Source organism: Anser brachyrhynchus, assembly GCF_964034855.1.
Source record: "Anser brachyrhynchus genome assembly, chromosome: 2".
NCBI classification, from domain to species: Eukaryota; Metazoa; Chordata; class Aves; order Anseriformes; family Anatidae; genus Anser; species Anser brachyrhynchus.
In genome coordinates this window covers 11,538,305-11,551,213 of record NC_137695.1, presented here as the reverse complement: position 1 = coordinate 11,551,213, position 12,909 = coordinate 11,538,305, and the positions used below count along the sequence as shown (strand labels likewise).

Sequence of the window (12,909 nt, the reverse complement as noted above, 5' to 3'; positions counted from 1 at the left end):
CCTACTATTGCTGCAGTATTTCTCTCCACAAAATAAAAGTAAGGAATATCTTTAAGTGGTCTTAGGAAGAGCCCGTTTTTGAGTTTTCAAGTAGTCTCATGCTGCTGGAAAAACACAGATATGCAGCTTGGGCTGGTAAAGAGGAGGAGCTGGAACTGAAGGTCTGGAGTAGCTTTTTTGCCACCTGCCATCTTTCAGCTGCCTTTTGTACCTTTGAAAGCCGAGGCTGCACTTTGGTGCAGAAAGGTTGTGCTTGACTGCTGGGTTGGCTGATTAAAGGAACTCAGTTTTAAAAAATTATCTGCCCCGAAACAGCTGGAAAACATCTTTCCCATTACCGCTTCAAGGAAGAATAATGGATGTTTGACAACATTAATGTCTCACTACTAATTGCCATTCATCAGTAGTAGAATTATAGGAAAAAAAAAAGGTGTGGGGAAGCACTGGGACACAACTGTGACTCGGTTAAACATCTGTGTGAGGGAGACAGCTTCTCCGAGCGAGGGTCTGGCAAGTTCAGGAGGGATGTGTGTGTGTGAGAGAGAGAACATGCTTTGGTAAAGGCCTGTGATGGAGAGCCTGGGTTTTCTGATGTGAGTGCCTGGAGGGTACTGAGTTAAATTATAGTTTACTTATTTAATTATTTTTGTGAAAAGCCTGGTGTAATTTTATACTGTGCGGTATTGTAGGACTGTATTATAAATAGTTTATAGGAGAAGTAAAATACCGTATAGCAGTAATTTCATCTTTCTGCTTCGAATAGTTTGTCTTCTGGGGACGTTAAAAGTCCTTGCTAGTGCTTGTTTTTTCACCCTAACAGACTGCCTCGTGTTCCAAGCATCGCACGAGCGCTGCTCTAAGCTTTCTGCCTGGGAAGGACTCGTGCTGCTCCCTTCCTTCTTTGCCATCGTGCTGCTCGGCGGCTGCCCGCCACGACGGGACATCCCCAGGGCACCGCTCTTTGGGGCTGGACTGGATGATCCCCAGAGCACCCTGCTCACCCCAGTGGTTTTGTGACCCCAAACTGATACAAGGCGGCTGTTTGTCGTTCCCTTAGACCTTATCTAAGCCAAGCAGTTCTCCGAGGATGTCAGTAGGCAGTTGGCAGGTCGTGTTGATGCAGCCTGTTTGTACGGCACTCCTAACATACTTTGAGGGTCCTCCCTCAATTTGATAAACTCAGCTTAAATAGGGCTGGGGAAAATTCTTCCTGAGTTTCAGAATGTGAATCGTCTTCCTCCAGAATAAGACGCTCTCCCCACAGAAATATTTTTGAATATGTATCCATTATGGGCTTTGTATTTAAATGGGACGAATGAAGACGCCGTTCCCTGCGAAAGGCCAAACTGGCCATCCTAGCACCGTAGGCTAGCTATAGAGAGCTTGGGAAAGAGGTCGTGGCCTGGGACTGTGTGAAATGGAGATGGGTTTCAGTCCTCCAAGACGCAGGCTCCTCGTCGCTGTTCTCAGCTGTAGGGGCGGCTGTATTGGATCAGCCCAGCCCAGCCTGATCCTGGCCAGTAACAATATTAAAAGAGGGGCAAGGCCAGGGCAGCCCTTTCCCCTGTGAGCCCTCCTAGCCTCCTGCCGTTGGCCAGCCAGAAACTTTCCGAGCTACATCATTAACTTGCTCATCGTGTTCAGTAGTCAGCGGCGAGCTAATTTCCCCTGATTTTTTTTTTCATAAAACCGTTTAGACTTCTGGCCTCCACAGGATGGATTTTCACAATTTAATGATTTTGTTTGTGTGGAAAAGTCCTTCCTTTTCATTTAGTTGGATTTATTTTTTTTTTTAAACCTGTTAAATATTAATTTAGTTGACTCCCCTTGAGTTCTGTGCACTTACAGGAAAGGGAATAATAATTCCAAAAGTACGAGAAAATAGGAGATTGCTAGAGAAAACATTCACAAGGAGATGGACCTTCAGTTTCATCCAGTGTGATAGTTCCTTTGTTCCTGTAAACGATTGGGTTGAAATTCCTGTGGAGTCCCTTAAGTACAAAAACATGGTGTTTCAGCCAACTGTGAAGCTCCAGGCTCTGATTTCGTATCCCTGTAGGACTGAGTTCGTACTCATTTGTTTTTTCGCCTTTAACTAATCTTCAAATGAAGTGGCTCACTCATTCCTGCTCAGTGGGCAACAGTATCTGGGAAGATGGCAAAAGCAATGAGTAGCTAGGAGAGAGGTAAGGCTTGAGAAGCTCAGGGCCTGTGCCCGATATATCCAAGCTGCCTTTGAACAATAGAGAAATAAAACGTTCCCATTCCTCTGTATATTGTCGCTCTCTTTAGCTTTCTGCAGTTACTTTGAGATGTGAAGAGGTGGAGTGAGAAATTAATGCATTTGCACAATATCTAAAAGGTTAAAAAAAAAGCCGAGATATGTACTCCTAGCTATTTCTGTTCTGACTCCAGAATGACTGAATAAAACGAGAACAGGAAATTAGGAAGCAGGATTTAAGAGCAGATTCATCTGAAAAGGGGAGTTGAACATTTTACCGTTTACTTTCTCTTCTCTGTAATATATTTTAACAGAGATGATGCATTGCTCCTCCCCATGATTTTAACAGTAATTTTATTGCTGTACTTTTTATGGTGCACTTTCTTAATAACCAGGTACCAAGGGGATTTCAGCAGCAATGGGAATTCGTTTGGGTTCTGCTGCAGCCTGTTTCCAAGCAGATGATTTTATTTCTTATTAAAAAATACCCAGGCTTATTTGGAGAAGGATATTCTGGTGCTGAAGTTTTGAAAAAGTAGAAAATATATTCACGATCTTGACAAAGCAATAAAAAAAACAAACCCTCCACATATGATGGAATATCTGTTATACTGAATGAGCCTTAGCTAATGGCTGTCTGATCATAAACAAATAAAACTGTCCTAGTTCTTGTTTTTTGACTTTGGGATGGAAAATTTGATGAAAGTCTGAGAGAGGAAACATATCGCTCCTTTTCCTGCCTCTCATCATCCTCCCACCCCAGGCCCCCAGATGATTTTGTCAGGGTTAGCCGAGCGTAGTGGTTTATTTAGTGCTTAGCTATACCTTATTTCAGAATGGTAGGCAGAAGGAATATGCAATATTTGAACTGTATCTGATGTCTTTTCAAATTCAATTATACTTTGCAATTTCATTCAGATAGCCATTTTTTTTTAATTAAGACTGCATGTCAGCTAGTTTACAGCTGTGATACAGATGCATGTTTAAAACAACGTTCTCCTATGCTGAAGGTTTTGAATGAGTGCAGGACTCCATATGTGTCAGCTGTTTCAGCGTACACATTTTTAGTGATGTGTACGTTGTAATAGGTGCATTATCCCTCCGATCACTGGATCCTATTATTTTTTATTTAACCCTGCTGCTGATTCTTCCTAAAGAATAACAAATGTTTATGCTGCAGCCTTTTCCTCTATAGTTAATTTTACCTCTTTTTTTTTTTTTTTAATTGACTTCAGAGAGTCTAAATGGCACAACAGAGGACTAAATATAAGAACATGCTTCGTAAGTTTGCCAGAGATATGACTACTCTGTTTTATCAGGGTAAAAAGTATTGTAAGAAATGTTTGATCGTGCGAATGTATGAACTAGTGGGAGGACCTCTCTTGTGAGATAACTCCAGTTACTGCTTCCACGCATTATAGGAATGCTGTATCTAGAAAATGAAGTTATGCTTCCAAGATTGTTTTGAAGCATGGGATTAAGCAGCAAGATGAATTCTATATAGGGTCAGTTCACAAGGTTAACATGAGCCAACTGGGTTTTCTAAAACTGATGTATTTATCTATAGCATGCTGACTTGTGTGTTTTCACAGCCGCTTTGCATTTAAAGTTCCAACTTCTAATTACACCTCTTTTCCATACAGCATGCCACCAACACTTTAAAACATGTCACAAGAAAGATTGGAGCTAAATATAGCACGTCCTCTTCATCTGAAAATGGAGACAGGGGAACATAAATGTGTAAATGATTTCTGAGATGCGGAGCTGGAGGATTACTGAATGGCTGCTCTCTCCCACCTCCCTGTGCTTTTCTTAGCTGTCTTGCTGCCTCTTCAGATTGTGCCCTGTGAGTCACACTGATGTCATTCCCGGGATTTGCAAAACAAAACTCTGCAGATCCATGGCTGTTTCTATTTCGGGATTTACAGATTTGGGCTTTGGGTAGCATTGTAAACATCTGAATAGAAGAGTAACAGTTTTGCTGTGTCCCCCCCCCCCCATGACTTCATATGTCATGCAAGGGATCGTGTTCCCACTCAGCAATATGTAAATGATGCCATTTTCTCCCAGTTTGGTCTCTTCCCCTTCCTCCCCTTACTAACACTGTTCGGTAGAGGCGGTAGGACTGTTACCAAATGCATGTTGCCAATACCGGCGAGCAGCCTGAAGTGGGAAGGTTGCAGGAAGGCTCTCTGCGGCTGCTGCAGGCTCCTGTGCAGCATTAACCCCCTGCTCTGCGGCCGCCTGGAAGGATTACGCCTCATTTAAGTGGTGGGGGTTTTAATGCAACCGAAAGGTTTGTTGTCAGTGCACCTTTCTGGGGAAGTTCATCATATCGTGCTGCCCTTTGAAAGTAAAAGTGGACGTGTTACTGAGTGTATTGAACGTAGGGATGCAAGTTGCTGAAGCCTAGAATCAGTCATCGTGATGAAAATGATTCTTTCTTCAAGGAAAGCAGTGCTGTCTCTTTTGTGGTATGCATGATTTAATGACTGATGCATCATCCACCAAACACACTCACTTTCCAGCTCTGATGGAAATTACTGGCATATTGCTAACTAGTTTTTACATTAAACTGACTTCTTATTTTAAACTAGCAATGGGTTGCCATTATTTAAGGCTTCTTTTTTTCCCCAAGTGTTAGAAATGCAGTTCATAAATGCAAGCAAATCCTGTGTATCATCCCTGTAGGAGGGATGTCAAGCTCACTTTTGCTTAATGCCTAAAATTATCTGAGCCTCTGCTTTGCTCTTTGTAAGCCTGACAATAGTAGGACCCCTCAGGGGTTAGTTTACTCACAACACATGATGAAGGAGGTTGCAACTATACCTGAATATTAATGGCAGCTGTAATAAAACCAGTGTTCTTTCTGCTTTTCATTACCCTTGTACATATTGCTCTCCCACTAGAAAATGATGTTCTAATTCTTCCTGAATGGCATTTTGCACTTAATAAAGACCTGTTAAATAGGTTGGGGGTGTAAATAATTGTGTTTTACTGGTGGCATATATGGTATATTAAAAGTATTGCTGCCTTCTTACTTTTTGATCCTCTAATAGCAGTCATGAGGCATGAATCAGAAGCTACACGCAAAGGTAATATAACTAAATAGCTCTTGCATTTTAAGGTTATAATATGTGAAGGCATAAGCATTTCAGTCTTTTGAATATTACTTGTTGCCACTCACTGGCAATGGAGAACTTTACTGAAGATAATGTGGCTAAAATTGTCCAAAGCATGTGGTGTGCACGGCAAAAGGAAAGGAGTTAGTTAGCCAGGAGACTTCAACAGGGTCTGGAAAGTGGCAGAGGTATTTATACAGCGTCTCAGTCTCCATAGCCTTTGAGTTTTGGATGCTGTTTAGTGTGTGACTAATTCATTTGCATTCAGCGAAGGTAAAATTCAATGTGGAAAAGCTTATTGCAGTAATCTTTTAATAAGAATATAACTAGAGACAGAACCCATCAGTATTTAAGGAGTGCACTCTTTTAATGCGCTTTGTAGGCTGAAAGGCTGCGTTGGGAAGGAGGAGTCAATAACTCAGATATCAAAATGCTCTGATTGCCGCCTCCTTTTGGTATTAGTTACACTTTGGAAATTACGTTGTCTATTTCAATCTAGCTTAATGCCAGGAAAACAAGGAAAGATTTATGATGCTCTTGGCTGATGGTTTTACATCAAACTCATCTACTGCTCCTCAAGACACGGTACTGTAGCAGACTGATGTGCACATTTGATCCAGTATTTTCCGCACTGTCTGCTGCCTGATGCATCCCTGTGGCCAAAGCACAACTGAGTCCTGTCTTTTCTGCAGAGAAGTAAGAAGCTGTGGCCTTTCTTCTTTCTGTGTTTATGTATGTACAATACCACACATTGGCTAGTGGTTACACAGGTGGAGCTGACTAGCACTGGATTCTTTGGGTTTTGCAAAACACAGTAGTAACTGGTCCAGTAATACCTAGTGGTGTCAAAAGTTTCCTCGCTATCCAAAATAAATGAAATGGATTTTCTTGTTAAGAACTTTGATGTCAGCATTACAACTAAAATACTTACTGTGTGATTAAGAAGTTTCTCAACGAAACTTTTGTTCTTGTTCAGTAAGAGGAACTTAACAGTGGATTAAAAGCATTGAAACTAAGGCTGTGCAAAATAGTTTTAATACCAAAATAATTGTTTAAATAGCGTCTTAGTTACAGTGATTAGTGTAGTTCTTAGTGAGTGATAATATATTCCAACTCAAAATCTTATCTGGGTATTAAGCCACTGTGCGACTGTGCACTGAAGAGTTACTTTGTCTAAAAACAAAGCAAGAGCAGTTTGTGGTAGTAAAGTAGAAGACACATATGAATCAAATGCACCTAGCATTTTTTTTTCAAACGGGTTATCTTGAGGTTGGGATGCCCAGATGTGCTCACAGGGACACTTCCCTGGTAGTCCAGAGCTGAAGGAAGAATGAGCTTACCTCTTGTTTCACGCTGCTGTGCTTACAACTGTTGCTCACTTGGTGCTTTCTGGGACCAGGGTTTCCCGAGGGCAGGGTGTGCAGAATACGGGGCTTTTTTCTATGCTCCTTCGATGGCCGCTTCGGTTTTGCATATAGCAGGGCAAAGGGTCAGGGTTGGAGCAAGTCTTTCCTTACCCACCCTGCGTGTTTTGCTAAGATATGCACTGCTGGGACTTCGGTCCCTTCTGCCACAAGTGCCAGTGTCCCAAACGGGATAGCTTTGCTTCATTTTTCTATGCCAGTTTGTCAAATGTCAAATTCCTTTGATACTGACTACTGACTTATACTTTCCTTCTCTGGTTATACTCGTAAACAAAGTGTCTCTGAATATATATGGGCTTAAGAATATATTCAACATCGTATTTAAATAACAATGTTTGGAAGACAAATGCTGCCTTTGTCCATGCTACACACTGGAATCATTTTGTGTGCCTGAAACAAGTCTTGGGCCTAAAAGCAACTGGATCTGGGGCAGATTAGGTCCACGGGCCTGTGGCCAGCAGTCTGCAGTGATAGGCGATTTTGGCAGAAGTGAAAAATGTAACAGGATTTTTTTAGTGTGCTCTGATTTATGTTCTGACTATTACATGTGAACAGTAAAGCCTCGAGCCTGCTTAAGTTTAAACATGTGAGGATTCCTGCTGTCGTAAATGAGTGCCCATGGGTAAGCTAACCGTGGGCATTGCAGTTGGCAGGCATCGAAGGCAGCTGAAAATGCCTTCCTGGGTTCGGTTTGTTACGCTTAGAAGGGGAGCGTGTTCTCTTAAAAACATAACCCATGCATTGCATTTCATTTAAGTTGAATGTAAACCGTCTCGATCAAGTAATGCTGCATATTTAAATAGGTTGATTTATGACAAAAACCATAGCTGTTGCGAACGTTTGATTTAAAAGCTTCATTTTTAGATCTGGCCACTTCATAATTATTCTCAGTCCTCTGTTGTAAATATGCATTAAGTTTCTGGTTATGTTTTTTTTTTTTCTTTCTTTTTTTCTAATTTAGAAGTGCGTATACTTTAATCTCCTGTGTTTTCCTTTATGCTGGGCATAACTTAAATATTTTGGACAGTACACATCAGGAGGTATGTTATCCTCCTTTGGTTTTACACTGCTTAAAGAAAGAGAATTGGTTTACCATATTATGTTAAACTCTAGAAAGGATTCAAAATTTAGTAATAACATTTTGGATGTATTCTCAGCAAAATGGTTTCAAAAGAAAGCTTGGAAAACTTTGATTCATTAAAGCTCAGATATGAAAGAAACAGGAGATGTGGAAAGCGATTGATCTTAGAAAAAGCATTGCCAAGAACTGAGTGTTGCAAAACCTAATTAGTGACCTGGAAAATAGGTGGTAATTAAGAAAGGCCAGAAGTGTCAGAGCTCCTCAAGCAGAGGCATGAAATTTCGTATTACAGCAATTGAGTCAAAGTGAATGGAAAAGGGGCGATGGTGACTGCTCCTTTTCCTGATTAATGCCTGGAGGGAACAGATGAGGCAGCGGGGCCCGAAGTTTCACCTGCAGTTCTAGGTGGAATGGATGCTTTATCTAAAGGCAAGTCAGCAAGTGTTTGAATTAAGAACAAGTCAGAAAATATACCCCGAGATCAGAGCTGCTTTATCCTGATAGATAACTTTAGGAGTAGGACCTAAATATGTCTTTCTCTTTTCACATGGATGTTATAGTTGTAAGATAAAGAAACACTTAGTGCCCTAAAAGGTGGTAAAATCTCTTCACAGAATCTTTTATCTTCTCCAGTATAGAGTTTGCTTGTAGTTGTGTTTTATTTCAATATACCCAGGAATTGTCATTTTGCATGTTTTTATTAAAACTTAGTTTAATCAGACTTCTTATTTGAGTAGTCCAAATAACTAATTTTCATGCGGGGAAGATAACAACTTATGTCCCAATACATTTTTCAGACCTGCCAACCATGCAAAAAAGAAATGTCTCAAAAATCTAATGGTGCAAAAGTAATACACAGTTGCCAGCTGGGAGCGAGTGTGGGGGAAACAATGCGTACTGTGGCAGTGTTTTAACAGATAGAAATCAAATTCTCTTTATTGCTAGCTTGCCAGTTAGCATTTGTATAGCATTACCGAAGGGACAGTTGATTTGCGTATTGGCACCCAGGGTAAGGTCTTTGGCCAGACATTACAGCTGAGGAGCTAGTCTGGTCTCTGGCATCAGAAACGGAGATGTTACAGGTTTTCACGGATAAGAGCCGTCTGCAGCCATGTAATGGAACCTGAAATATGTTTATTTTTTACCTCTTTGATCACTGCATCAATTAAATCCATGATTTTACAGTTATATGTGGTTATCTGTGCCATTTTTGCCTTATGTATTATATCTGTAGTTGCAAAGGGGCCCTTGTATTTTAGCCAGCATGTTTGACTGGTTCCTTGTCACGAAAAACGATGGCTTTTAGGTTTGAAGGCAGCCGAGCAGTAGGCCTTGATGCAAGTGTCCCAGCCTCTTCTTCCTGCCCTTGGACCACCTGACAACCTTCATCGCGTCCCGTCCTGTCCCATAGGGGCCGGCCACGCTCCCGCTGCTCACCGTGACCGGAGCACGGACCAGGCCGACCCCTCAGGCCCTGTACCAGGTGGCAGCAGGAACGAGGCCTCTGACCAGGGCTTTCTACCCACCCAGCCCCCTAATCTTCGCCCCTTACATCAGGACAGGGCAAAGCCAGAGGAGGTTCAGCTTCTGAGCCCGGGGGCGCCGAGGTGGGCCGCGTGTCCTCACCCCGTCCTTGTTACCGCTTCTTCTGGCGTTCGGATCCTGTTGTTTATAAAGGTTTACTAAACACTTGAAATTTATTTACTATGTGGTAAGACACATTTGTCTTTGTGCCTGGCTTTCACTGCATAGATTAGTGTTTCTCCAGGGGTATTACAACACTTCATTATTTAAGTGGAGCTGTTACTTTTATGATGTATTCCAGCCAGTGCAAGATCTCTTGTTTTAATGCTGTCAAATCCTGTTGTACGGTGACAAATGTGTTCCTAGCCAATAGAAGTCCTCAGATTTCTGCTGAGTTTTATGTGTAACTTCAAAATTTAAATGGAAAGAAAAAAAGTGTTGGGTTCCTTTGACCTCTGTCAGGACTTTGGGAGCAGAGAGGCATTTGTTGTCACCAGGGCCAACAGTTTCCTTCAGGGGACTTCCAGGCTGACTGGGGTTGACTGTGTGCTCCACAGGCCTGCTGTTTCCTTCCCCTAGTCCTTTTGGTCCATCTTTTTTTTTTTTTAGGCTGTTTGCTCTGTTGACTTAGGCTGCCATAGGGGTGTAAGACCTCTTGCGGAGCCATCTTGGGCATTTCTCTGGTCTGGAGGTAATAAATGGTGTAGATTCCTAATTAATTACAGTCACATATAGTTCAAACCACTGCTGCTGTGTGTTGTGGAAAGTAAGAGTAAGAGGCAATAGCTGTCATAGTTGATTACAGTATAAATAGACGTGAGAAATGAAAGCTGGTACATGAGCTGCATTATTATTTCCCCCAGGTATGAACAGGTAGGGTGAAAAGTAAAATGATATCTCTCGTTTCAGCCATCTCGGTAACTCTGGAGGTGAGACAGAAGGAGACATTTAGAGCCCTGCCATAATTTGAACTGCTCTAATTAATCTCTCATGAAGGAGCCATATAAATCTGCAGTGCTGATATTAACTTATGTTTAGCAGTGATTTTTAGTGTTGCAGTCAGAATCGGATCTAGTTACTCCAACTTATTAAACGAATATATAAAAAGAAACAATTTCAACCCCAAAGGCTATACATCCCGGCTTCAGAAAAACTCCCGGCAAGCAGAGATTGCAAGAAGAGGCAGCAGGGGAAGTAAGATGCATGTACAGCAGTGTTGACAGATCTCACGGCTACACAAGAGTCACTTGCAAACCTCAGGAAGCACTTGGCGTCTTGCAGGATAAGGCCTCTTCAGGTCATTATGCAGAGACTGCGCTCCTTCTTGCACCAGGTGATGAATGTCTTCTGAGTGCACTCTAGCTCCACTGCAGTTGATAAGAAATACAGATGCTCAGCATCTTTCACATCTTAATTTAAACTGAATGAAATGGAGAATTATGGCTGTGGTTTCTGTTGATCTACTTATTTTATCTAATGTGGGTTCATCCTTTTACCTGTTTCTTAGAAGTGCATGTAAATATGCCATACTCCGACCAGCCTGCTGGCTGCTGTCGCAGTACAGAAGCATAACGGGGTAAGCTTCCTGAGGGAATATTCGCCGTGTAGATGTGCGCAGAAGCGCTGCCTGATGAGAACAGGTAGCCTTCTGTGTGAAGCTAACTGTGTGAAAGCAAACTGCGTCACTTCTGTAATCAGTTTGGGCTTAGACTTGAAACTCAGTAAAAGTGCATGATAACATTGTGTAAAGCATCGATAAGGAAAGCAAAATACTTACGTTTATACTGCTGATGAAAAGAAGCCAGCGTTTAGGCTCCTGCTATCCCCAGGTTGGTCCCATTAGTCAGTATCCTGACAAACTTGATCTGAGGTCATCACTGTCTGCTGTATTTATTTCACTGGCTTTGTGCCTCGTGTCTCTTGGTCATGTGTATTCTTGCCTGCTGTACTTGGGCTGTATGCTCTGCATGGTTTTGCTCAGGGCCACTGCTACACCTTTATTTCAGGATGAGATAGAGTACTTAGCTAAGAAACGCTTAACAAACAAACAAAGGGTGATTTTTAACAAATTTAGAAAAAAAAAAATGTAACCAGGAGACCACATTGCATAGGTTCTGGTGAGTCTCTTAGCAAAATGTAGGCAGGCTGCTTTAGCTTCACGGGTAATCTGCTTGCCCGTCCTGCCGAGGGCAGCCTGCCCGTGTGCTGCCCTGCCGTGGGACAACAGCTCACCCAGGTCACACAGTGGAGAGGGACCACGTTGTGGGTTGTCACAGGCTGGGATTCCATGCATGTCAGCTACTCAGCCAGAAAGTTTTCCTCCAAGACCTTAGTGTTTGGATTCCAAGTGGAATTTCATTTTTAAAAAAGGTATGTGGAACAAAATGCTTCTGTTTTGGCATTTCTCTTAGTTGGCATTTCTCTTCTATATCACATTTTGAAACGCTTTCTTGATCAAGAACACCACGGATTTTTTGTTGCGTACTTCCCATAGGACACAGCACTGCAGTTCCAGCTGGGTTCCAGCTCAGCCCTGCCTCAGCCGCGGAGCTGGAGGAGATTCTGCCAGCCCACAAGATGGTCAGTGCTGATGGGTCCTGGCAACCGAATGGAGGATCTTGGTTTGTTTTGGCTAATGGCTGCACAGGGGTCTTGGGGTAGGGTCTGTCAAGGCTACCAAAGCTGTGACTCACGTATAAAGTTTGATAGTTAGATGTCTAGCTCTGATCATATCACACTGGGATCCCTGTGTAATCGATGGAGAGATAGGGGCTTTCTTAGACACAATTCATCTGATCGCTTTTTTTAGACATCCAGTGGGTAAAATGAATTATGGTCCAGGAATGCCTGTCTCTGTCCCTTGTCTAAGAGTAAAGACCAGATAGTTATGGGGTAGTTTCATGTGACAAAACTGAGATATCTTAACCAGAGAATCTCACTAGGGATTGTAATCAGGTTTCTGGTCAGGCCCCAGGAGGATTGACTTAGTGTCTCTTTCTATGGCCAGACAATGGAAAAATAGGACGTGGATTCTGATCGGAACATTTATGTATTGCAGAAATCCCAGTAACTTGTTAAGTGGATTTAGTCACAGTTATCTTAAGTACTGTTTATATAACCAGCAAAGTAGAGAAGGATTTTTTTTTTGAATGTATGGCTTTTCACGCAGGGAACAGTGGATTCTTTTGTTACCACTGGAATAAGACATGTTTGTTATAGTCGGAGTAAGTCCTTTTACTTTGGATTTCAGGGGCCTTTCGGGGCCAAAAGCTGCATTACAGATTTTACAGTTAGCCAGCTTCCCCTGATGGTCAGTGGATAGCTGCATCACATGGACAGTATTGCATCAGAGCTGATTCTCTTACAGCACTTGCTTACCAGAGGAGAAAATGACAGTAATCAGAGTATTTGTTCATGGCTGACCCATGTCTGGGATTATTGCCAGGTATGTTTTTTATTTTTTTTTTAATTTTTTTCCCCAAATTCCTGACATGTCCAGAAAAGAAAAGCCAAGGACCAGCATATTCCCAGTTCCAG

General features: G+C 42.1%; 1 protein-coding gene across 5 annotated transcripts in view; it reads left to right on the top strand.

Moving 5' to 3' along the window:
• Positions 1–12,909, top strand: part of DIP2C (disco interacting protein 2 homolog C) — a 317,372-nt gene that overhangs the window by 56,533 nt on the left and 247,930 nt on the right. The window lies entirely within an intron of this gene.